The sequence below is a fragment of the Capra hircus genome, chromosome 6, assembly GCF_001704415.2.
Source record: "Capra hircus breed San Clemente chromosome 6, ASM170441v1, whole genome shotgun sequence".
NCBI classification, from domain to species: domain Eukaryota; kingdom Metazoa; phylum Chordata; class Mammalia; order Artiodactyla; family Bovidae; genus Capra; species Capra hircus.
The window spans coordinates 13,895,316-13,919,543 of record NC_030813.1 but is presented as its reverse complement, the minus strand read 5'-3'; positions in this window follow the sequence as shown (position 1 = coordinate 13,919,543).

The following is a 24,228-nucleotide window of genomic DNA, read 5'->3' as shown; positions in this document are numbered from 1 at the left end:
ATTTATATCTAGGGCCCAGACAGCTCCTCTGAACTCCAGATTCATATATCCAGCTGCTTATTTGACAGCTCCATTTAAAGGCCTAACACACATTTCACACTTATCTTGTCTTAAACCAAACATCTGATCTTCTCTCCTGAACCTTTTCCTCCCACAGTCATTTTCCCCTTCTCAGAAAACAGAAGCCTTATCCTCCTAGTTGCTCCTGGTCAGAAATCTGTGAGTTATCATTGACTCCTCTTTATTTCACCCTGATATCAAATCCATCAGCCAGTCCTATCAATTCTACCTTCCACATAGCCCAGAATCTGACTTCACGCTGTCTCCACTGCAGCTGCGTTGAGCCAGGGTACCTCTACCCGGACTCTACACCTGGATGACTCAACAGTCTCCTAGCGGGTCTCCTCTTTCTGCCCTTGCTCCCTGTCAGGTACACAGTACTCAGAGTGATTAAGTAAAAACACAAGTGATTGAATAAAGCATGTCCTCCCTGCATGAAAAATCCTAAACTTGTACCTCATTTCAGTAAACCAAAAGACAATTCTTCAAGGACCAACATACTTTCCACATCATACCTTCCACCTCCTCCACCCTGTTACCTAACTCATATCCTATATTCTCCCCATTATTCACTCTGCTTGAGTCTCCCTGACCTCTTTACTGATGCTCAAACATCAGGGCCTTGGCACTGGTCCATCCTTTTCCTGGGATGCTTTTCACTCAGTTAGCCACCTGGTTCACCCCTTACTTCCTTCAGGTCTTGGCTCCATGGTAACTTTCCCAGGGGTTCCCCTTCCCCTATTCAAAGCACAATCCCTCTCCTCTCCCACAATACATATCCGCCTTTGTTTCATTTTTCTTCATTGCCCTTTTCAACTAACAGCATAAATATTTTGTTTGTTTGTTTTCCTCTACTAAAATAGAAATGTCCTCAAAGCAAAAGCTTATATCCACTTTATTACTATACAGCCGGTTCTTAGAATATTCTTAGCAAGTAGTAGGCACTCAATAAATACTCACTGAATATGTGAATATTAAATAATTGGAAAACTATTTCCAATCAGTATTTTAGCAATTGGTTACTATCCTAGCTAGTAGAAAGCCCAATATAGAATTGCTCATTCCCCCTTGAAACAAACATACTCTTTCTTTTTCATACTGTTGAATACCTAAGTCATTTTCACTCAGTTTTATTAATCTTTGAAGCAAAACCTAAGCTCCTGTGTTATGATTCTTTTCCTGGAAACACTGGTTTCTGATCTGAGACCCCCATTAGAGCTGATGATCATATTACTATTTAAAACTCAATGGACAAAGTATCTGTGGGCTTACACCCCTTCCTCTCTCTACCAAACGCAATCAGGGAAATATTCTGCAGGAACTGAATAATTATAGAATAGGGGTCTACAAGCTACGGCCTGAAGACCAAAGACAGCTAAGTTTCCCAGATGAAATACAGAATCCCCAGCTAAATTTGAATTTCAGATCAACAACAAATAATTTCTTAGTATAAATATGTCCCAAATTCTAAATGCAGAATCTAGAAACCTTAAGTCTGGCCTAGCACCTTATTTTGTGTAGCCCACAAGCAAAGAACGGTTTTTCCATGGGGTCGCAAAGAGTCGGACACGACTGAGCGACTGAACTGAACTGAACTGACACTGAACTGATTAAAAGAGGAATAATATCTCATGACAAGTGAAAAGTACATGAAATTCACATTTCCAGGTCTATAAATAATTATTGGAACACAGGAATGCTATTTGTTTACTTGCCATCTATGGCCACTTTGGGGCTTCCCAGGTGGTGCTAGTGGTAAAGAATCCACCTCCCAATGCAGGAGATGTAAGAGACGCAGGTTTGATCCCTGGGTCAGGAAGATCTCCTGGAGGAGGGCATGGCAACCCACTCCAGTATTCTTGACTAGAGAATCCTATGGACCAAGGAGCTGGGCGGCCTCTGGTCTAAAGGGTCACAAAGAGTCGGACATGACTGAAGCGACTTAGCATATACAGCCACTTCCATGCTTCAATCACACAATTGAATAGTTTCGACAGAAACCAAGCTGCAGAGCCTAAATACCTACTATCTGGGCCTTTGGAGAAAAAGTTTATCAACCTGTGCTGTAGAATATTTCCTTTTTATTCTTCCCCTGACTGAAGACTATGGCAAAATAACTGTTTCCTTTAAAAATCTCTTCCCACAGGAACACTCCCAGTGCTTTATTATGTTTGAGAAAAGAGTAGAAACCTCTGAGAAGAGACAAAATGAGAAAGGGCAGGGGTTTGGATGCCTGCAGAACTTAGTGGGGATCCTTTCTCTGCTCTTCATAGATTAAGTTACCGAAATGCAGGCTATATGAATACTATCACCCAAGGTGGCTGAGAGGGTTAGGAGACAAGAAGCAAATGACTGATTTTAAAGGACAAAAAAGGGTCAAATTTATAAACTACAATGGAGGATATGATTGTCAGAAGGACAGTAAAGAGAAGGAGAAGAAAATGAAAAGATAAAAATAAGGACCAGGAGGATAGTTCTCACTCATTCACTAAGTGGTAAGCGAGAGAAAAATACAGACTTCAGAGACTTGGATTCAAGAAGATATCACCATTAAAATTAGGGAAGGAGGGATAGATGTACTCAGACCAAGTAAGGCAACTGTGACATCTTTTCCAAGTAAGTAAATCTTGGGTTGTGTCTACTCAATACACATGTAATTATCTTACTAAAAATTATATAATTCATACTTCCAGAAGTTAGTATTATTGTATTCAAATGGAGGCATAAATTTGTGCTGCTGTTGCTCTGTGGGGAAATAAGAAAAGATAGAGCCATATTTACAGCACTGTGAAATCCCCCAGATTCTCAAAGGAGTCAGTGGAGAAAGTAGCAACCATAGTTTCTTTAGAGACATGCCAGGTGGCTTAGTGATAAAGAATCTGCTTGCAATGCAGAGACGCAGATTCCATCCCTGGGTCAGGCAGATCCCCCTGGAGAAGGTAATGGCAATCCACTGCAGTATTCCTGCCTAGAAAATCCCATGGATAGAGGAACCTAGAGGGGCTACAGTCCATGGGGTCGCAAAAGAGTCAGGTGCGACTTAAACAACAATAATATAGCCTCTTTAGCCTCATTCTTTCCAACAAATATTTTCTACTTAGACCATTGGGTTATAGTTATCTACCCTCTGTTCTTAAGGCCTGAAAAAATAAGAAGTATATAGATTGAGGGGACAATTTATAAGATCCATCAAATGACAATCACTGTGACCCAAGACCCTGAGCAGTGGTTCCCAACATGTGAACCTCACATGTAAACCATATTCCCAAACATAACTTCTGATACTAGATATACTGCGCTTCACTTCTCCTAAAAAGTGTATCAGCCTGGGAGAGAGTGAGAGTGATGTTATCACAGAAATAACCTTGTTCATTCTAAATATATTTTTAAACTGTAAGTTATTTGCAAACTTCAGGACTTCAGCTGTGTTTGGCAACAAATACTTATGACATGTCTCACTCCTGACCTGTGTCATGAATGTCATATTTGAGTAGTACTGTTTCATGCTACTTCTCAAGAACAAAATGTCCCCAAAGTATAAGTCATATTAATATTAACCATGGAAGAAATACTATAAAAAATACATATAATCATTCCCAAGGTTTCTAGGGAAATCATTCCTAAAACACTTCTAGGACTGTGTTTTGGAAATCAACTTCTGTTGGCAATATATGCTGATGTACTTCATAGGCTTATACTCAGAGCTGACCAAGACCCTCATTAGTCCAGTCATGAGTTCTTTTATTTTCAACATATGCAGTTCCCATGGTAAAAACCACTGATCTAATATAACAGATGACAGATAGAGACATCTGACACATTTTAGCCAACCAATATGTAGTAAGATCCTTCGACCGCTGCAGTTCTGGAGGTAAAGATGAACAGCCAGAGCCCTGGCCCTCTAGGCGTTCACAGTCTAGTGGAGACAACATCCAAGTAAAATAATTTTAATGTGGCATGCTAAGTATAATGGGGGACATGAACACCATGCGTTATGAGCTCATGGGAAAAGAACTGAATCCATCATGGAATGATTGGCAAAAGCTTTGCAAGAGAGAGAGCACGCTGAGCTGCTATCCAGTGTCAGTAAATGAACAGGGGCCGTGAGCCACAGAGAGCTGCTAAAAACCTCATGGTGCCTGATTCAGGATCCATTCACCTGAATCTCAAATGAAAAGTCAGTGAACTATGTTGGTGCCCTTGACCCACCTCCCCTCTAACCAGGAATCTCACCATGACCAACCTGTCCATATTCTCTTGTCCCTCTGTGGTGGATACTCCAAGGGATAAGCCTCACCACAAAATTCTCTCCTATTTGGGAATAGCCACAGACAGAGGTGTGGGATATGAGAGGACGTACTTTATATGACCCTGACCTCCTAGAAATAGCTGATTCTTATAGAAGGAGGTTCTGGCCCAAACTGGACCATTCGGTGCTCTCTCTTTCAGTATCTGAAATTCTAAACTGAGAAGCACAGGAACTTGGAAGTGAATCACACACTGATGCCAACACCCTATGAAGAATGACTACAAAGTCCTGTCCCATAGGAAGCCCACAGCCACCCACCCTACCTTCTACTCTTTCTACCTTTTGCTTACTGTACTCCCTTCAATCCCTGTCACCTTGCATCTGCTAAAGCTGGTTAGAGTTGGCTCCTTGCTTATAACCAAGACAGTTTCATACATGTCACCTATCCACATAGTCTTCCAACTCCTATACCAATCTAACTGTGTTTTCCTCTGATCAATTTGCTGAGAGATGAATGGCTCATAAATCTTGGTATTTCATCTACTCTCCTGAAACGTACTAGTTTGGGGAGACTTGTGGAGATATAACGTTGAAATCCAGCAATTTATGCTGGCGATATCTGCAAATCACTCTTCTTTTTGCTACTGAGTCAGTTCTTCTTGTTAAGATCGCCTTACTTCCAAGTTAGCCTTAGAGAAATGAAACATCTTTCACAATTCTAATCACGCCACCTCTAGTACATACCCAAGAGGTTGAAAGAAGAATTTAGAACTTGAGTTTTTAACCTCAAACTCAAAGCAAAATCATTAATGAAAAAATAAGTTTGTCCCTAAATAATTCAACATACTCTTAGAATTGACCCTGATATCCTTTCTAGGTTCATTTTGCTCATCAGGCACATTAGTAGTACTACTAGTAGCAACAGCAATAGCATTTGACTTCTACTCCTAACAAACCCACAAGAAGGAAGGACATGAGCTTCATTTGGGGAGTTCATTCACATGGATGGATCAGTCCAGAGCTACCCTCTTTCAGGTGCTAGGAGACAAAGTCCTCTGCTACAGTCATGTAATTAAAAAAAAAAAAAAGACACAGGCAAAGCTTAGGAAAAACCTTCTTTGGGGGGCAAAGAAAAGAGTTTTCAGGAACTGAATATTAGCTATACTGATGATCAGCAAAGCATTTCCTATAACGTTTCTCTTCTGCTCTCAGTATTTGCTACTAACATTTCTGTAAAACTCAGCATAAAATAGAGTGGCATATCAAATGAAATAATATCATAAAAAGTTATCTATCTTTTTCAAAGATTAAGCATTCAACCTAAAGTATATCTTCAAAACTTGCCTCTAATCAGTCTCCCTTCTTTTTTCCAGTTATTGCACACCTCCGTAGGAAGTGTCTGTGAGTGTGGTGAATGTATATGTGTGAATTGGGGGAGTGGGATGAGTCTGTGTGTGTGTGTTTGTTTTATTCCAAGTGAGAGGAGTCAGACATTTAATGAACACCTGAAAACTGGAGCTGGAGGGTGATAGCAAATACTCCATCTGTCTGTGTGTGTGTGCTCAGTCATGTCCAATTCTTTGTGACCCCATGGACTATAGCCCACCAGGCTCCTCTGTCTGTGGAATTCTCCAGGCAAGAATACTGGAGTGGAATGCTATTTCCTCCTATGGGAAATGCTCCATAATATGTGTTAAATGAATGACCAATGAACGAAGAAGATCTATACTCTTTGTAATAGCATTTTAAAGTAACATACTGTTCTTCCTGATAAGTTTATACTTTTATGAGAGAGAGAACTAGCATTAGCAACAACTATTCCTGAAAAATTATACCATCTTGGTCATTTCAATAAATATACTAATAGCTTGAATTTGTACCATGCTTTTCCATGAATATGTCAGTATTTGATGTGTTTTAGCTCCAGGAAGAAAGAATTAAGTTTTTAAAAAATCACTAATTTCACTGAGAAATTAGCCTCTAATATCACATTTTGACTGTAAGTAATTAAAGATAATAGTTCCATATGATCCTGGGGAAATGTTACTTTCAGCTAAATTGAAAACAGGATTATAACAGAAGAGATGATATAATTCATTCTAAATGATGAGGGTGACTTATTCTTGGGTTAAAGACCCGAGTTACTTTCTGTTCCAATATCTCTCACGTGTTATAAAATGATGCAGACTACTTTAGCTCCTGTATGTGGCAATTTCTATGATTCAGGCTAATTAATTCCTCTGTCAAGTATAATTAATCATCCCTATTCATGCACTGGAGAAGGAAATGGCAACCCACTGCAGTGTTCTTGCCTGGAGAATCCCAGGGATGGGGGAGCCTGGTGGGCTGCCGTCTATGGGGTCGCACAGAGTCGGACACGACTGAAGTGACTTAGCAGGAGCAGCAGCAGCATCCTACACAAGTATAATATATAATAACTATACAAATTTCATCTACAAAAGGCAGTGAAACAACTGTTCATGGCAACTAATAAAGGTTTTCTCTCATGGAAAGATCTTTCAAAACAATTAGTAATTAGTTAAATGTACGCAAGTGCCCAGAAATTTCAGATGCTCAGTCAATTTCAAATGATATGGCCTTTAGCTAGCCAACAGGTATGAGTAGTAAGATGGAAACAATTAGTTTGAAAAGCTCTACAAAACACTGGTAAGAAAAATTATAAGAAGGAAACCAGTTACCTGTGTATAAAATTCAATGTAAATGTTAGAAACATAAATTAAAACAAGGATGTAATTGCACACCAAGTAGAGAAAGAAGGAATTAAAAGAGCCTAACAGCAACTTATATTTTCTATGTTCAGCTTTTGTTCCTAAACCCAAAATGAATAATTTTTATTCAGAATATTTTATACTTATGTTTACCAGAAGTAATTTATCTGAGTAGAAAAGGTGACCTATATTTAAACTGCCCATTTTGTATGCACTAAAATCAGATTTTTAATTTCATGAAATCATAGCTTCTCAGTACTGAGAATGCTTCTCTACTACTCAGACTAATTCTCATTCCTATTACTGAGGCTTTTTGCATTTAGTTTATAAATGTTCATTTGTATTATACCAGAAATTTTGACTGAATCATTTTTTTAAAACTAATTTGCTACCAGGAAAGCAGTGATAGCACCATGATAGATTTAAATTAGAAAATTATTTATACAATTCTCTCCAACCCTTTCTATAGTATCTTGGGTCAGAACCTCCTGTTGATCAATTCTCATACCAGCTCTGCTAGTCAGTTCCAAAGGGTTCCCTTTCAGTTCAAATCCATGAGCAATCCCTAAAGTTCATCAAAAATCAACATTAGGTGATGCTATGTACAAGAATATTACTCAACACATTACATTTTTGTTTAATGATGAAGTACTTTCTATCTTAGGCGATAGTTTGTCTAATATACTATTTATCAAAAGTACATCTTATATCATTTATGTATTCTTATATTGCTGAAATTATATCTTATTCATCTTATTCTGTCTCTTCATCTTTGCCACCCTGAGTTTAAAGCTATTTTTCACCTCTATGGACAAGCACGTCATCTATAATGAAGACTCTGCAGGGTGTCCTCACGACATTTTTTCTGCCACATACCTCATCTTGGATGTCCATTCTGTAATAGATCCTCCCGACATTCCTCTGTTGACAAAGCATCAACCCACTGATGAAATCAGATTATCACTCCATGGACAAGCGTCTCTGACCGAAACTCTGGGAAGCAAATCATAGAACACTAAGAATAAAACTAGGAAGAATCGTTTTGCATGTAGTATAACATGCAAAACACAGCATGCATTTCTACCCTTACTGAAATGGAAAATTTTCCTTCACTTGCTTAAGGCCAATTAGTAATAGTTAAGCTACAGTCTTCTGTGACATGGAACATGTCTTTCAATAAAAGGAAAAGCAGATCATAAGCCTACTTCTCAGCTGTGACATGCTGTCTAGGCTCTGGTATGTCTCAAGTTGGAAAATATGCCTTTCCCTTCACAAAGAGAAATACCACATGCCACAGGGGCTGTGAACCCTGTGTGCTTGCTTATCACGGTGTTCTGAAACTGAAAACTACCGATTTTAAAGTCGCACGTTATTAAAATGTTTCTTTATTTAGTTTTATAAAGGCTTCCCTCTAATAGCAACTTACTCAGTGCTGGGAGAATCCAAAACAACTGCTATTCCTTCAACTAGTCTATGACATTTTATTTTCCAATCCCAGGTAACATGCCCTTGGAGTGAACTGATACACATATCTTAACTATTTTCAGATTTTAGACTGAATTCTCAAACTGTCTTCACACTGGAATCACCTGGGAGTCTCAAAACACACTGATGCCTATTATCTACCACCAGAGATTGCAAATTATTTGGCCCCAGTGTGGTCTGAGCTTGGGAATTTTTAAATATCCTCAGGTGACTCTAATGTGCAACCAGGTTTGAGAATCACTGGTCTATAGGAATATTTATTAACATCAAATTACCATGTGGGCATTAGATAAATAATTACTGCATCCTGTTCATTTTCACTTTTCACTTTCATGCATTGGAGAAGGAAATGGCAACCCACTCCAGTGTTCTTGCCTGGAGAATCCCAGGGATGGGGGAGCCTGGTGGGCTGCTGTCTATGGGGTTGCACAGAGTCGGACACGACTGAAGCGACTTAGCAGCAGCAGCAGCAGCAGCATTTGTCATCTGACAAGGTCAGAGAATGACATTCAGGCTAGGTAACCTTACTAGCAATTGTTGTGACATATTAAAATGCCTTGAATGGGTGAACTGAAGGTCAGAAAGGTTGCATTGTTTACCCAAAGTCACCTAATAAATGGTGAAGCTGGTATTTGAATCAAGTCTGTTTGATGCTAAAAGACCTGTTCTTTCCACTATGCCAAACAGTTTCACTGGAGGTTATATCACCTCCAAAGAAGTAAAAATTAGTTCTTGAAGATCAAAAAATCCTTAGGTACTATAATGATCTGTGATCCTCCAAAGTTCAACTCTGCTGACACAATTTTATTCCTTAATCTCTCTCACTGGAGAAAATTTTAATTTCTTTTTTTTTAATTTAGGAAGACAATAATCAAAAAAATGTTTGAGAAACACTCTATCATGTTCTGTCTCTATCCATTTGGTTAATAATGAGTTAACATATGTACTACTCACACACCACATGTATATTATCTGCTATACAAAATACCTGTAGAGAAAACAGCTCTCTCATCAATTTTACAATTCCCAAGTTGGCTTTCCTGGTGGCTCAGTTGGTGAAGAGTCTGCCCACAACGTGGGAGACCTGGGTTCAATCCCTAGGTTGGGAAGATCCCCTGGAGAAGGAAATGGCAACCCAGTCCAGTATTCTTGCCTGGAGAATTCCATGAACAGAGGAGCCTGGCAGGCTACAGTGCATGGGGTCACAAGGAGTTGGACATGACTAGTGATTAACACACAAATTGCACTCAGAGTTGAAAAAAGCCACAGTATGAATAAAGCTATATATGTCATAGGTCCAATAACACTGATGATGGGAGAGGAAGCAGTGTGTCTGAAAAGTATTATCTAAAAGTCTTTATAAACGTCTGTTATACTGCTACTTCATCATCATAGCAGTAGGTTGTTGGTTTGCAAACTTAGGAATTTCCCAAGTGAAATCTAAAATTAGCCCCTGTACATGTATAGAGCAAGGAAAGACCAAGAAAAGGATTGGTAGGTGGTAGGTTTTAATAAGCAAGGGCACTTACAAAGCTTACCTTATGTATTGGTAAGATGAGTAGATCTCCATATCTGTCCCTAGAATCTTAAAAGTTTACACAGAGGCCTTAATTGAGTCTAGTCATCTCTACTGTCCAGATAATCTCAACAACACCATCTAAAGGCTGTGTCATTGAGGTTCTAGTGCCGGAAACTCAAGTGGAACGCACAGTCCAAGGACAGGGGAATGGGTGAGGAATCATCAATTGCCCAGGTCCAACTCCAGGGTTAGCCAATGTTACATTCTCACAATGATCTTCTCCAACATAGGTAACCATTAGAGTAAGCTTTCTTTGATTTGACTCGTTACATGGCAAAATATCTCAAAGTTTTAAATACCTCGAGACAAAATCAAGTCATTCAATTTTCTCTTATAGCACTGGACCTTGGATAAACTAATCCATCAGCAAGTGCATGTAAAATTCAAAAGAAAGAATTTCCATTGCCTGTACAGAGGTTATTAATCATACATTCAAATACACACAGTAATTAAACAATTCTAAGTAAATTTTAATTAATATTTATTGATACAGAAGATGTTCTTGCCCACTTTGTTTTAGAATCACTATTTTTAAAATCATTTTTTTATTCTGTAAAAGACAAAAATACGACACAACGTAAGCATCAAAATTTAACCTGATACCTTTTCTAGATGTTAATTTGATTTATCAAGATGTCACCATTGCCCTATGGAGGGAAAGAGAATGAGATATCTGGGGCTATTGGCAAGTGTTCAAATACCTGAGCTCAAACTTTGGCTAAAGGCGATGAGAAACCCTACCCTATGGCAGCCTGAGAAAACACCTTTAGGAAGGTGTGTCCAGCTTAAGCCGAAAAGTCAGTGCGTTTATGCCTGCCTGAACAAAACAGAGACAGAATTAAAGTGACAATCAGAAATATGGTGTCACAAAGTTTATTTGCCCAAGGCAAGACTAGAGGAGCTTTGAACAGTTTCCTTAAAGGAGTTGCTGCTTTAGACATTTGATAACCCAACAATCAAGGAGAATTCCTCTGTGAGCAAAATTCTAGAAAAATTCTCTGAGGTTTCCAACTACAGAGGTAAAGAATATTCAAGAATGTGCCTGGAGGGGTTAGGGAGGCAATGACACCAAGGAAGGAGTCACTGTAAGCTGTAACTGAGAGTGGATTTCCCCATCCACAGCCCCTGCGCTCTACGGAGGAAGAGAAAAGGCCTAGAAGAGGAGAAAGAAAGGGGAGCCGCCACTCCTGGGGCGGTCGCCATTGGAGCTGAGATAATGTCCACTGGGAAAGAAGCCTCACTGCATGAAGGGCTCTAGCCCTTTCTGCTTTCTCTAACCCATTATGCACCTAGAGCTCCTGCCCAGTATCTTTGATTATTCTTCTCATGGTGAGAAAATTGGGTCCACCAGAAAAAAAGAGAAAAATCGAGCTAAATTTGCATTGAAAAATTCAAGCCTGGTGGGCTGCCGTCTATGGGGTCGCACAGAGTTGGACACGACTGCAGTGACTTAGCAGTAGCAGCAGCAGTTGAGACTTGGAGAGTAAAGTCACATTCAGATTCCTGTGCTAGAGAGAATCTGCTCCATTAAAGGCGTCATGAGGCAGTGCTGCTGCTACTAATGTTGTTCAATCGCTAAGTCATGTCCAGCTCTTTGCAGCCCCATGGACTGCAGCACGCCAAACTTCCCTGTCATTCAATATCTCCTGGAGCTTGCTCAAATTCATGTTCATTGAGTCGGTGATGCCATCCAGCCATCTCATCCTCTGTTGCCCCCTTCTCCTCCTGCCCTCAATCTTCCCCAGCATCAGAGTCTTTCCAATGAGTCGGCTCTTCACATCAGGTGGCCAAAGTATTGGAGTTTCAGCTTCAGCATCAGTCCTTCCAATGAATATTCAGGATTGAGTTCCTTTAGGATTGGCTGGTTTAATCTCCTTGCAGTCCAAGGGACTCTCCAGAGTCTCTTCTAGCACCACAATTTGAAGCCATCAGTTCTTCGGCGCTCAGCCTTCTTTTTGGTCCTACTCTCACATCCATACGTGACTGTTGGAAAAAACATAGCTTTGACTAGATGGACCTTTGTTGGCAAAGTGATGCTCTGCTTTTTAACACACTGTCTAGGTTTGTAATAGTTTTCCTTGCAAGGAACAAGTGTCTTTTAATTTCATGGCTATAGTCTCCATACATAGTGATATTGGAACTAAAGAAAATAAAATCTTCCACTGACTCCACGTCTTCCCCTTCTATTTGCCATGAAGTGATGGTACTGGTAATGCCAACAAATGATAGTAGATAACATTTATTGAACATCTGCTATACATCAGTCACCATATTAGGTGTTTTATATTCATTTTTCCACTTAAAACTTTCAAAAACCTTATGAATTTTTTTCTTATATATAAAGAGAGAATACTAGAGAGTTTGAGCATATGTTAGGTCACAATTTGCTTTGAGTTTTCTTGTGTAAAAAGCTAATAGTTGAAAGCTTAATCCTCTCATATCAACCCAACTTTTTTTATGATTATGGATGTAATGGAGAATCTTTGATTCCTCTGTCAGGGACAGAAACCTAGCTCAAACCAGGCAAAGCAAAAAGGACATTTCATGAGTTTATACAACCAAATTACAGCAAGGGTCAGGCACCAAAGCTCCAGCTCATGCCTCTGCTCTCCTTTGGATGTTAGTCTCTTTCTTCTCTATAGTACACAGGTATTCTCCAGTCAACTGGGAAAAATGGCCATTGACAATTCCAAGTTACCTCCTTCCAGGTTCCTCCCTCCAGAGAGAAAAGGCTTCCCCTCCGATTTCAGGGTGAAGAACCAGGCCTCTCCGGCCCAGTTTGGGACATATAGCCCATGTGACCACCCTGAGATCAATTGTTGCAGCTTAAATGTCCAAGACTGAGTTATCTCTATGGCCAAAAAGCCAGGGCCCTGTGTCTGGCAAGCCCAGCAGAATCACCTGATTAGGATAAAGGAGTTTTTTAAGAAGGGGTGAGAGGTATGTTTACCAAAACCAGGAATACAGGACAGAAAAAAATAGCAAATGTCCACTACACCAATTAGTATACAGATAACCTGTATATCATATTAAATGCACATTCTGACTCAGGAGGTCTGAGACAAGGCCCAAGGTGTTACATACCCAATAAGTGCCTAGAAGATGCCACAAACCACACTTTAAATAGCAAGGCACTAACCTTCTTGCCATGCATCTCCTACAACTGTCTAAACATGGTAGATGCTCTGAAGCTTAGGGCTCACCCCCAAGGACAAATGCAATCTCACATGCTTGTCTGAGCACGGTGCCTTCTCAGGACCAGCTGGGTGTCCCCGTCAGAACACTGAAATAGCAGAGGTGTTGCCCGTCAGGATCGAGACATATTGGCAGAACTCTGTGATAAAAACACTTTACAATTTCATGGCACCTTTCATTCCAAAGTGTTTCAAAGCTATATACATTCAGCACCACCGAAAGATGATAGAGGCAAGCAGACTCCGTGGGGTGAAGGAGGTGTCGGGGGATGGAGTGGGGGTGGAGGCATAATGTGAGCTAAGGTCAGTGAGACAGTTCTCTGTTAAAGGGAACACGACTCCAAAAATTAAAGATAAGAAGGAAAGAAAGCTAAAACCCTTAAGGTTCACATTCAAAGAATGATAGCACATAGGTTAATGTTCAGAATCATTTTCATAGAACCATCATCTCCCAGTGGGTACAGGCACTCTGAGAACACAAAGAAAAAGAAAAGGAAGTCAGAAATGAGCTAAACAACCAAGAAGATTAAAAAACATCAGGAAATCTATAAGGTCTAAATCCATTAACTTCAGTTGGAATAGGCTATGCTGATCTTAATTAAACAATTAAGTCTTAAAATTTTAGAGGGGAGTTTTCCACTGCATATTCTCTGGTGTGGGAAATAGCCTCTTGTTTGTGGAGCATTGAGTAAAAGAAATGACTTTTCTAAGTATTGCAAAATGTGAATATTTAACTTAACCTTAATATATTAGATGAAAACGTGGGTCATTCATATATGTTCTTGGGGTGGGGTGGGGAAGTCTCTCTATGACGGAGCTTGAATATGGAAAGTTTTAATGACTTCTAGAGTATTTGCCTTTTAAATAAATCCATTTTTTAGTACTGTTACCTCCCATTTATTATCAGGAACTCCTGGGGGGGTTCTAGTGACTTGGAAGGCTTTCTTTTTTCATTTCTTCTGGCTCCTCAGAATGTCCAGCGAATAACTGAAGATGCATAAGCTCCCACAAGACAGTTTCAAGGAGGGTGTGCTCTGGCAGTATGTGGCCACCTGCCAGGGAAGCACATACCCAGTTATAAGGGTGAGGAGAGAAATCTTTTTACTGTTTCATATTTCCTGGAGTTTCCAAAGAACTTGTTGCATTAATCTTCCTTGTGAAATCTTTTAGTAAATGTACTTATTTATGAACATTCACCAAAAAACCTCAAGACAATGAGGGGGGAAAAAAAAACAGGAATTCTTGGACCAGAATTCATCTTTCTGGCTCTTTTTTTATTCACTATCCTCCCATCTTTCTCCTCCCACTTTCACTTGAGACAGATGATGGAAACTTCCCCAGCTAGCAGATAATAGTGGTTATTCCATCAGGAGGCTTATTTTCTGGAATCATAGCCTTACTGTTTTGTCAAGGAGCAAACCATGCTGCTCATAAATGCAGCAAAAGTGTTTTCCATCAGGAAATACAGTAAAATGACCCAGTACTCTTGCACCCTCACACTGTAGTTTTGAGCCCCTGGCATAGTTCTGCCCCAAAGCCTATTTTTAAAAATGATGGGAAGTAACTTATGCATCTGGTTATCTCTCAGGATTCTGTCAGTTCCACAACTAGAAATGGTGCTGCCACGCTCACTCCAAAAAGAGTGGTGGTGAAGTGTAGGCTTCAGATAAGGATTTACACTGAGAGGCCAGCTCCAGAAACTACGTAAAAGATTATAGCTAGGAGACAGGCAAAGAGAAAGGTACAGTCATAAAATTAGAGTTATTGCAATCTTACAGATAAATGAATATATTCCATTTCGGTTTGCTGTACATGTGACAATAGCACAGAAACAAAGCTGAATATATACCTTGTGAATTATAACCATCTAACATGCCACCTTGGAATGAACAATACAAAAAGAAAGAAAAGTTGCCCATTAAATGGCACATTTGAAGCGATGGAGTCTTTGGAATCGTATCCTTATTTGACTCATCATCTGAATTACTGATAGTCCATTTGCTTCTCAAAAGCTTTAATTTGGCTCAACATTTAACTAATGTCAATCACATAAATATGAATTGAGAGCTGACTGCATCCAGGCACAATTCTAAGAATTGAGAATTCTTAGTAATTAAGACAAGCATGCTTCTGCCTCTCAGAACTTACCATCTAACATTATAGTCTAGTTTAGCATGAAGAATGTAATTGTTGAAATATGGACTATTGAAACTAGAACAGAACTGTTGAGTCCTCTGTGGCACTTGAATCATCAACCACCTTGTGAACACATTATTTATTGAGTGGAAGTGTCTATCTTTAAGGGCTTCCCTGGTGGCTCAGAGGTTAAAGCGTCTGCCTGCAACATGGGAGACCCGGGTTCGATCCCCTGGACAAGGCAATGGCAACCCACTCCAGTACTCTTGCCTGGAAAATCCCATGGATGGAGAAGCCAAAAATTACCATAATCATTTTAAAATTCTAACGTTTTACTTCAACATGGATAATAAAATATTTTCAGAGGTCAAACAGTTTAGGGTAACTGAATTTAACTCCAAAAACATCCATTGATTGTCTCTGAAATATAAAGTATATTATGTAGTCCTCCAAGGAGCACCAAACTGATGAAGACTTGGCATCTCCTCAGGCTGGCTACAACTCCATTCAGAGGTTATTTACATAAAGAACAAAAATAGAAAGTAAAATGAGACAGACACTGTAACAGCGGTTTAAACAAGCTCTAGATACGTGTGGAATCAAAAGGTTAACTTTTATGACAACTGGAGCTCTTTACAGAAGTTGCATTTGCAAGAAGGCCATGAAGGATGAATGTATCTCATCAGGCAGATTGGGTGAAGGCAGAGGAGGCCAATGGTTAAGCATTGGCAATATGAAGTAATGGTTAGAATTCTGGCACTCTCTCTTATGAGCTCTGTGACTTGGTCCAGTTTCTCACTTCTGAACCGGGATAATATAAGATGATTCGTGTAAAATACTTTACTCAGTGCCTGCTACATAATACTAACAAATATTCAGTTCAGTTCAGTTCAATCACTCAGTCGTGTCCGACTCTTTGCGACTCCATGAATTGTAGCATGCCAGGCCTCTCTGTCCATCACCAACTCCAGGAGTTCACCCAAACTTATGTGCCTTGAGTCGGTGTTGCCATCCAGCCATCTCATCCTCTGTCGTCCCCTTCTCCTCCTGCCCCCAATCCCTCCCAGCATCAGGGTCTTTTCCAATGAGTCAGCTCTTCGCATGAGGTGGCCAAAGTATTGGAGTTTCAGCCTCAGCATCCGTCCTTACAATGAACACCCAGGACTAATGTCCTTTAAGATGGACTGGCTGGATCTCCTTGCAGTCCAAGGGACTCTCAAGAGTCTTCTCCAGCACCACAGTTCAAAAGCATCAATTCTTCGGTGCTCAGCTTTCTTCACAGTCCAACTCTCACATCCATACATGATCACTGGAAAAACCATAGCCTTGACTAGACAGATCTTTGTTGGCAAAGTAATATCTCTGCTTTTTAATGCGCTGTCTAGGTCGGTCATAACTTTCTTTCCAAGGAGTAAGCGTCTTTTAATTCCATGGCTGCAATCACCATCTGCAGTGATTTTGAAGCCCAGAAAAATAAAGTCTGACACTGTTTCCACTGTTTCCCCATCTATTTGCCATGAAGTGATGGGACCAGATGCCATGATCTTAGTTTTCTGAATGTTGAGCTTTAAGCCAACTTTTTCACTCTCCTCTTTTCACTTTCATCAAGGGGCTCTTTAGTTCTTCTTCACTTTCTGCCATAAGGGTGGTGTTATCTTCATGTTTGAGGTTATTGATATTTCTCCCGGCAGTCTTGATTCCAGCTTGTGCTTCCTCCAGCCCAGCGTTTCTCATGATGTACTCTGTATATAAGTTAAATAAGCAGGGTGACAATATACAGCCTTGATGGACTCCTTTTCCTATTTGGAACTAGTCTGTTGTCCCATGTCCAGTTCTAAATGTTGGTTCCTGACCTGCATATAAATATTAGTTTCAATTATTATAGCCTCAGAGTAGAGGAAGAGAAGCAAGGAAGTATAGATCATACTTTAAAGAAGAGCTGAAGAGGAGCGTAAAAGGCTTATTGAAAAAGAGCGTTTAAGGGACAAATTGTTGAGGGCCTCCAAATGCAAGAAAATTAATATGGCCTCTATTATACAAGAAATAAGAGACCACTCAAGAGTTTTGGTGTAAGGGAGTAAGTGACATAATCAAACTATAATTAAATTTTGCTTCACACTTACCAATTTTAAGACAATATTTCTACAGCGTTTTTAAGATGAGTAGTGATACAACAGTCATGACTTTGACATAGCATCTACTGTTCACCAAGCACTTACTATACGAAAGCATTGTGATAGGTACTCTGCATGTTTTTTTTCATTTAATCCTTATCAAAATTTTAAAAAATGAATCATGTGTAATCAGACATATATAACAGATGAGAAACTAAGGCTTACAAAAGTTAAGAAAATCCCAAGGTCACACACTTAAAAGAAAAATGAGTGCTATAGATGATGCATCCTTCAGCAAACTTAATAGTATGGCTGTGGTTTGTTCTATCCTAATGTTTATCATGCTCATTGCATTTGACTGCTTAATTGTCGGCTACCCTACTAAAGTGAAAGTTTCTTATATCAGTGATTACATATTAGTCACCACTGTGTTCTCAGCAATCAATACCCTATCATGAATGATTATTAAATGAATGAATATAACTTTTTGGCAGAATTTTCCTTAAATTGCATATTAATAAGCTTCATCTGACTTATTGCAAGCCTGCTAGAGTTGTAGCTAGAATATAAGTCCATAGAGTTTATATTTTTTTACTTTTTTAAACTATGTAACTATATAACTATGTTATATGCAAAGGAAAGAAGTTTTTTTCTTATAATTAGACGTATTTGGAGTCCTCTAGAGTCAATCTGACCCAGATTCAGCCCAGTCAAAAAAAATAGTTCAAAACAAAGATAGAAAAATAAAATATAATTAATAACTCTAAAAATGGGCAATCAATAAAGTTAAAAAGAAGACAAACACTTCAGATCATTTAAGCATGGGTTTTATCTGGCGGCCTGATGTTGATTCTCTGGCTCTAGACTAACATGACAGAAACAAAAGTTATATTGTCATTTGGTTAATACATTGAAACAGATATTATCCATTAAACGTTACTATGGATAATCTTAAATGGCTTGAAATTTAAAAGAGGAAAGCCCATAAGACAATTTGATTTTCCCAGAAGATTTACAGCCCACCTAGCCTTTTTCTTTGGTTCAGTACACACAATGCGAGGCTTAATATGATTCATAATGGCTGAAAACTGGCTAAAAAAGTCAAGTTATAGGATTTTAAAATTGCCAGGAATAACCTAAATAGAGAATGATGAGACAGAAAATATACAAATAAATGTGTCTGGATTAGATGATTGTCTGACAAAGATTTTCATTTCTGCATTAAAATTTCTATAGCTTCCGTGTTTACTAATAAAGGGTCTGATTCTATCCACGACTTTTGACTGCTGATAGCTTTCAAAGCCTGTCACCCACCACCCATCCCTTTCTGTTCCTCAGAGGGGCAAGCTGATGAGAAATCCTAGGTGCTACCTTCTTTGGTAACAGTGGAAATTTCAAACCACGTGGTCCTTAGTCCATGCCCAGGAATCCAGACCCTAGACTTGCCCCAAACTATATTAAAGGCTAAGCCAGTCTCCCCTCCCTATTCTTTCAATCTGTCTCTGGACCTGCTGTTTGCAGAAAGCTTGCTTTGTCAGTAATAAATCTTTTCTTGGTGCATGTGTGGCATCGTTAGTCTTGACATCATAATCAAATTTTAGGTTGGGTTTTACCTCTGCAGAGTGGATGACAATTCAATATATTATCTTTATAATGTAAAAGGGTCATGAAAATGAACAAATTTTAAGGGTGTTGACAAATCTTAAACACACACAGAACAAAGTAAAATATATGTCACTTCCCTATGCACATTTTCTGAATATTTCAAAAAAATAATTTTACATCACGTCATGGAAGAAATTAAACTACTACTTTTCAAATAATCTTCTATTGAAGCATTAATATTATATCATATGAATAACTGATAAAATGGACAGTGAGGGAGTTTTAATCAGAGTAGATTATGAATTTGATTCAGAGTAAGCATTTATCAAGTGCTAACATGAACAAGTCTCTGACATAAAAGCTTGTATATATTAGCCTGTTTAGCTCTCATAACAACCCTGTGCAATAGATATTTCAGGATATCACTTTACAGATGAGGAAGCTAAAGTACACACAGATTAAGCAATTTGTGAAAACCAAAAGCTGGTAAGAGTGGTAAAAGACTTGGAAACCTAGAAAACATGTCTCCAAAACCACATACCCTTAACCACCTCTTCTCCAAAATTTAATAACTTCAGTATTTTTTATCATAATTGTGTATCACGCAGGATTTATCATCTGTTCTCTTTATGTGGACATTTTCTAAGTTTTTAGTATTTTCAAAGGGATCAAGCCCTAAACTAAATACAAGTTTCAGACAAGCAATTAAGTGTGTTAGTTACTCAGTTATGTCCGACTCTTTGCAACCCCAAGGACTGCAGCCTCCCAGCCTCCTCTGTCCATGGAATCCTCCAAGCAAGAATACTGGAGTAGGCTGCCCTTCCTTTCTCCAGGTGATCTTCCCAACCCAGGGATTGAACCTAGGTCTCCTGCATTGCAGGCAGATTCTTTATCATCTAAACCACCAAGGAAGCCCTGTGAAAGTGTCAGTCGCAAAGATCATGGGTTAAATTTACACCGCATTCATTCCCATTTTTTCCTTCTTCTAAAAATGGTCTAATTTTCCTTCCTGCATCCTTCTCTTCTTCATGAGGCCAAATGCATAAAGGGACAAGTACCACATCTTGAGCTACAGAAGTGAACCCGACTGGTGTAAAGGTAATCTCAACACGTCTGCCACTGTGACTGGGTCAGAAGTACAGATGTAAGCCAATCAGCAGCAGGCACTGCCCTTGCCACAGAGATTAGCTCAGGAATGGACCGTTCAGTCAGTTCAGTCACTCAGAAATGTCTGACTCTTGGTGGACATATGTTGAGACCAATTAGATCTTATGATCTAACTGAGACCAGGGAAATATAATGGAATATTTACATAGAACTTCTGGGAACTAACTTTTCTCAATCAAAAAAATCACCAGGAAAATAGCTCTCATTCCCTCTGAAAGTCATGAAACAGAACTGTAAACCTTAAAGCAACTGCAGTCTTTTTGCCTCCTTGAAGAAGCCAGCTTGAGGATGAAGCCAACACACAGAGGAGGGTACAGCTGAGCAAACTTTGGAGAACCAGCCAGAGCCATTGGATTAAAACAGGCTGAAGCTAGCCTCCTCTGAATTTTTGAGCAGGGGAGCTAGCAATATTTATTTGTTTGTTTAAGCTAGTTTAATTTTGTTTTCTGTTACTTGCAGTCCTAATTCACACATGTGTAAAATCAGACTCCCTCTAGCGATTTTATACTGCTCTATCCTTTCACAAACATCTGTACAAAACAGCCTCTCAGTACCAATGTAATATTCTTTATTCATATGGAATGGAATGTCAGTCACTTCACGCTAGGATTTTTGGCTGTTAGTTTGTATTTTTCCTTTCCAGAAATGTCATTAACTGTTTTACTCCACTATTTTACATCATAGTTAATTCCAGGCTTTTTCACAGTTTGTTTCTGGGTAAGATGGCATAAAAGATATCGGTGGGAGGAAGCTCGTAACAGCTGAGTTTTTCTTTTTTAATTGTTTCATTCTTTGTACTCCCTCAGTCATCACTCCCACAGGACTCTGAAGCACTGACTGAGGGTCAGTGAAGGACGAAAGAAAGCTGGTCAAATTGAGCACAGAGAGCAGTAAAATCTCACAGACTGAAAAGTGGGAGGGACCTCCCAGTGGTCTAGTGGTTAAAAATTTGCCTTGCAATGCAGGGAATGTGGGTTTGATCCCTGATCTGGGAAGATCCACACGCAGCAGAGCAACCAAGGCTATGCCCCACAACTACTGAGCTCGCGCTCTAGAGCTGACAAGCACTGAGCCCACGTGCTGTGACCACAAGCCCAAGCGTCCCAGAGCCCGCGCGTGCATGCTCAGTCACGTCAGTCATGGCCAAATTTTTGTGATCCCCGCCCCGCCCCGCCCCGCCCCGCCCCGCCCCGCCCCGCCCCGCCCCGCCCCGCCCCGCCCCGCCCCCAGACTAGAGCCTGCCCAGGCTCCTCAGTCCACGAGACTCTCCAGGCAAGAGTACTAGAGTGGGTTGCCATGCCCACCTCCAGGGAATCTTCCCGACTCAGGGATCGAACCTGAGTCTTCTGCATTACAGGCGGATTCTTTACTGCTGAGCCACCAGGGAAGCCCCCTAGAGCCCATGCTCTGCAACAAAATAAGCCACTGCCATGAGGAGCCCATGCACCACAATTAGGGAACAACCAGCACTCCCCGCAACTAGAGAAAAGCCTGTGCAGCAATGAAAACCCAGCACAGCCTAAATCAATACATCAAAACTTAAAAATAAAAAGCTATGATTATGGAGACTATGATAAACAGGAAAGAAAAATTAGTCATTATACTCCCAAAGAAACTGTTTGTCATTCAGTCACGTCCGACTCTTTTCAACTCAATGGACTCTTTTCAACTCAATGGACTCTTTTCAACTCAATGGACTCTTTTCAACTCAATGGACTGTAGCCTGCCAAGGAAGCTATTGATTTTTTTTTTTCTCTAATTTTATTATTATTTTTTTTTACTTTACAATACTGTATTGGTTTTGCCATACATCAACATGAATCTGTCACGGGTGTACATAAGTTCCCACCCCTGAACCCCCCTCCCACCCTCAGATGTACAGAACAGACTTTTTGAAGCTATTGATTTTAAAAAAAAGAATTTTTAAAACTCTGATGCAAATAAAAAATAAAACACCAAAAATATGTTAACAATGGTTGCACTAGAGACTTCCCTGGTGGTTCAGACAGTAAAGAATCCACCTGAAATGCGGGAGAGCTGGGTTCGATTTCTCAGTTGAGGAGGGCATGGCAACCCACTCCAGTATTCTTGCCTGGAGAATCCCCATGGACAGAGGAGCCTGGTGGGGTACAGTCCGTAGGGTTGCAAAGAGTCAGATGCGACTGGGCAACTAAGCACACAGCACAGGACTAGAGACTATACAGGTTTCTCCTATTTTTTTCTTTTACTTTTTTAATGATCACAGGTTATTTTATGAAAAAAAATTTTAGTGTTTTAACATCGGAATGCTATAGGGCATTTCTATTAGCCACATGTCTAAATTGGCAGACTTCTTTGAGATGTACAAGAAAGTTCAAGAGGGAACATTTGGCACTGCATAATTTGAAGACCTTGATGACCACTTTCCCAAAGAGGTTTTCTTTGCCAAAGGAGATGCACAGTATCCAAAATAAGACCTCACACCTCATAAAATTTAAATACTGTCCATTGGGTGCTAAAAAACAGGAGACCACTAAAATCGGGTCTCTTGAGTCACTTGGCAATCTCTCAGCCTTCTCCAAAGCAGCAATACCATACAAGAAATAAAATTGCATGAGAGGAGAGAAAAAGAGGACAGAGTTGTGACTCACTCTGACTTAGGCAGACTATTCAAAGGGAATAAGGGAAAGAGGCAAGGAATTAGATAACACCAGGCTGCAAATCTGTATATATCAGTACTTTCCAAAAGTGAATCTCAAAGTGAAAGGTTGAAATGAAGCGGAGACAAGAGGAAAATGAGGTGGAAGGAGATGGAACTGGAAAGATCTATGCCAGAAATATGTATATAAAAGGACAAACAATAGACCTGAATTATGGATAGAGATAGAGGAGTTAATAGAAAGGACAGAAGGAAAGTGAACAGGCAACCAAACGAGAAAAGATATTCCCAGTGGTGTCAGACCTGATGATGGAAGCCTTGGCTAGACCCTGGGAAGGGAAGGTGGAGGTGAATGACAAATGTGCAGCCTCAAAATAAATCATCTTTTCTAGACCTTCTGCAGGAACAAATTTTCCAGAGATTTAGATTTGGTAAACAGACCAAGCTGGATCACAGTGAGGAACTTATAGGGGATTTGAGATGTCAAACACACAGAAGCCAAGGTTTGCCTGTAATGCTGGAAACAACACCACGGCCTTTTAGTATCAGGCTTATTTCAAATAACTTCAGTTTAGAAAGACTTCTCTAAAAAATACCTATAACAATGTGTTAGCTTTTTCTTAGGTGTAAGATATAGCAACAATCAGTCATAGTTCATGTATATAGTCTTGTTAATTCTTCCTTAGACTTGAAAACTATGTATAGTGTTCACGCATGCTTTGCATTATTTAACATGTTTACATTTAGTATTTGAAATCAACTTATCTATTACAATGTGATAGAATTGTCAGACTGAAAGAAAAACATATTTGAAAAGAACCTATATTTTCTGATTTTTTAAATGAACAGTTCTTCAAGTAGAAACTGTTAACTGGGAGTGGATTTTGTGCCTGAGGTTGTTTTATTAATTTTCAGATCTGAACAGACCGTAAGCGTAGTAATAAAGACAACAGGCTCTAGAGTGAGAGCAACCTGCCTGTGTTTGTCAGCAAACACACCTAAGCTCTCTGTCCCTGAATCTCCTACAAGACAACAATATCAGCATCTGCCTCACTGGGCTATTTCGAGGATTAAATAAAATGACACATGTGACCTATTATACTCAGCACAGCATCTGGCACATAAAAAAGTACTCAGTAAATGCTGCTATTAGTTCTAAAGTCCCCATAATTGTCATATCACTTTTTCAACATTATTGCCAATATGGTTGCCCCTAAGAGTGAAAATTTCATTGACAAAAAAAATCATTTCTTACTTAGTTGTACACATATT